Source organism: Piliocolobus tephrosceles, chromosome 17 (genome assembly GCF_002776525.5).
Source record: "Piliocolobus tephrosceles isolate RC106 chromosome 17, ASM277652v3, whole genome shotgun sequence".
Lineage (NCBI taxonomy): Eukaryota > Metazoa > Chordata > Mammalia > Primates > Cercopithecidae > Piliocolobus > Piliocolobus tephrosceles.
The window spans coordinates 72,577,359-72,580,223 of NC_045450.1; the positions used below are offsets into that span (position 1 = coordinate 72,577,359).

At 49.5% G+C, this 2,865-nt stretch overlaps 1 protein-coding gene across 1 annotated transcript in view; it reads right to left on the reverse strand.

The window, feature by feature from the left end:
• Positions 1–1,736: 1,736 nt before the first annotated feature.
• CA5A (carbonic anhydrase 5A) overlaps positions 1,737–2,865 on the reverse strand; it is a 48,547-nt gene continuing 47,418 nt past the window's right edge. The window contains exon 8 of the transcript XR_002735072.3: positions 1,737–2,404. The gene's annotated coding sequence lies outside the window, so the exon portion shown is untranslated. The remainder of the gene's footprint in view (positions 2,405–2,865) is intronic.

Genomic DNA, 2,865 nt, shown 5'->3' on the forward strand with positions numbered 1-2,865 from the left:
CTGGATTCTAAGTCAGGAGCATCACCTTAGAGGCAGAACTGAAACGTGCCCGTTTCCCAGCTTGGTGCTTTCCCACTTCCACTTTGACTCCTTCCACCCAACCCTCCTTCACCCAGCATCACCACCAAATGTGACCTCCTATAAAGAGCCAGAAACTTTAATTTGGTAGGGGCAGGGGGTGGAGTCTCACTCTGTTGCCCAGGCTAGAGGGCAGTGGCACAATCTCAGCTCACTACAACCTCCACCTCCCGGATTCAAGAGGTTTCTGGCTAGTTTTTGTATTTTATTATTATTTTTTTTTCTTTTTAAGACAGAGTCTTGCTCTGTCTCCCAGGCTGCAGTGCGGTGGCCACCATCTTGACTCACAGCAACCTCTGCCTCCCAGGTTCAAGCAATTCTCCTGCCTCAGCCTCCACAGTAGCTGGGATTATAGGTGTGCGTCACCACGTCCGGCTAATTTTTCTTTGTGTTTTTAGTAGAGACGGGGTTTTACAGTATTGGCTAGGCTCATCTCAAACTCCTGACTTCATGATCTGCCCACCTCAGCCTCCCAAAGTGCTGGGATTACAGGCATGAGCCACCGTGCCTAGCCTGAGTTTTTTGTTTGTTTGTTTGTTTTGAGACAGAGTCTCACTCTGTTACCCAGGCTGCAGTGCAGTGGCTCAATCTCAGCTCACTGCAACCTCTACCTCCAGGGTTCAAGCATTTCTCCCTGACTCAGCCTCCCAAGTAGCTGGGACTACAGGTACGTGCCACCACGCCTGGTTAATTTTTTGTATTTTTTTAGTAGAGAAGGGGGTTTCACCACATCGGCCAGGCTGGTCTTGAACTCCTGACCTCGTGATCCACCCGCCTCAGCCTCCCAAAGTGCTGGGATTACAGGCATGAGTCGCCACACTTGACCTAATCTAATTATTCTTTATCTCCCCAGAATGAAACGGCCTTTATCACCTTCGGAAACAGATTAGCATCTGTTTTCTGTGCTTATCTGACCGTAATGTTGGAAGATAACATGTTTAGGTTGATTGCAAAACTTTCTCTCTTCTGGCAGGAGTATTTTTTAATGCTATGAAAATAAAAATACTGGGCCAGGCCTCGGTGGCTCATCCCTGTAATCCCAGCACTTTGGGAGGCCAAGGTAGGCAGATCACCTGAGGTCAGGAGTTCGAGACCGGCCTGGCCAATATGGTGAACTCCATCGCTACTAAAAATACAAAAAAAAAAAAAAAAAAAAAAAAATTAGCTGGGCGTGGTGATGGGCGCCTGTAATCCCAGCTACTCAGGAGGTTGAGGCAGGAAAATCACTTGAACCCGGGAGGCAGAGGTTGCAGTGAGCTGAGATTGTGACATTGCACTCCAGCCTGGGCAACAGAGAGAGACTCTGTCTAAAAAAAGGAAAAGAAAAATACTGTACTGATTCAGATTTTTTTCCAAGCAAGTAATAGGTAAAAAGAAACCCAAACTGGCTTACAAGAAAGAGCACCTGTTGGCTTGCGAAACTGATCAGCTGCAGCCATTGGTAGAAGCTTGATCCGGACCGGGCGCGGTGACCCCTGCCAGTAATTCCAGCACTTTGGGAGGACGAGGCGGGCGGATCACCTGAGGTCAGGAGTTGGAGGTCAGCCTGACCAACATGGAGAAACCCCGTCTACTAAAAATACAAAATTAGTCAGGCGTGGTGGCACACGCCTGTAATCCCAGCTGCTTGTGAGGCTGAGGCAGCAGAATCACCTGAACCCGGGAGGTGAAGGTTGCAGTGACTCCAGCCCAGGTGACAGAGCGACACTCTGTCTAAAAAACAAAAAAAAGGAAAAAAGAAAGGGTGAAAGGCAGCCCCAGAGTGGGAGAAGAGATTTGTAAAATAGGCAAAGGTCTTATAATTGGAATATATAAAGAACTCCTAAAAAATCAGTAAGAAAACCACAGACAGCCCAAGAGAAAACTGGGCAAATGTCTCAAGTAGGTATCTGGTGAAAGAGGAGAGACGGATGGCCAATGAATCTGCACACAATGCTCATCACGGTTAATCATTAGGAAAGTGTAAATGAAATCCGCAGGAGACACCTGGGCACACCCTCCAGAATGCACACCGTGACCCAGTGGCAAGGACAGGAACGACCACTTTGGAAAACTCTAGCAGCACAGCCAAACCTAGCCTCCCCACTAAAAACGCCCTTTGCTCAGAACCCAGCAGCAGCTCCAAAGTCTCCGCCCAGCCTGTGGTGCCCCAGTAACCACCCTTGCCTCCCAGGCCTCTCTCCTCACCCCTGCATTTGGCTGCCCTCACCCTCTGGCTGTACCTTGAACATCGAAGGGCACTCCTGCCTCCAGCCTCTACCTGGAATTTTCTGCCCTCATGTAGCCATGTGGTTCAGTCCTCCCTTGGTCTCTGCCCAAATGGCCCCTGTAGAAAAGACCTCCCCACTCAGCCGTGTCCTCTCCCTGTGACTTGCCACCCCAGACTTTCTGTGTTTATGCATCATTGTCTACCCCCTTTCATCAGAGTGTGAGCTCCGCAGGCAAAGGCTCTTCAGACCTGAGGCAGTCTAGGCTCCGTCCCCAGAGTCTAGAATACAGCCTGCCACATAATTGGCGCTCAATAAATGTTATATAAATTAATGGAAACTGTCCTGGCACCAGTGGCAGCTCTCTTTCCACCAAAGGAATGAGCTTGCCAAGAGAGAGACAACATCATGAGAGAAAGACAGAAAAGTCACGCTCAGGCCCATCATTGAGTTCTGGATCAAGTCTTTTTTTTTTTTTTTTGAGACGGAGTCTCGCTCTGTCGCCCAGGCTGGAGTGCAGTGGCCGGATCTCAGCTCACTGCAAGCTCCGCCTCCCGGGTTCACGCCATTCTCCTGCCTC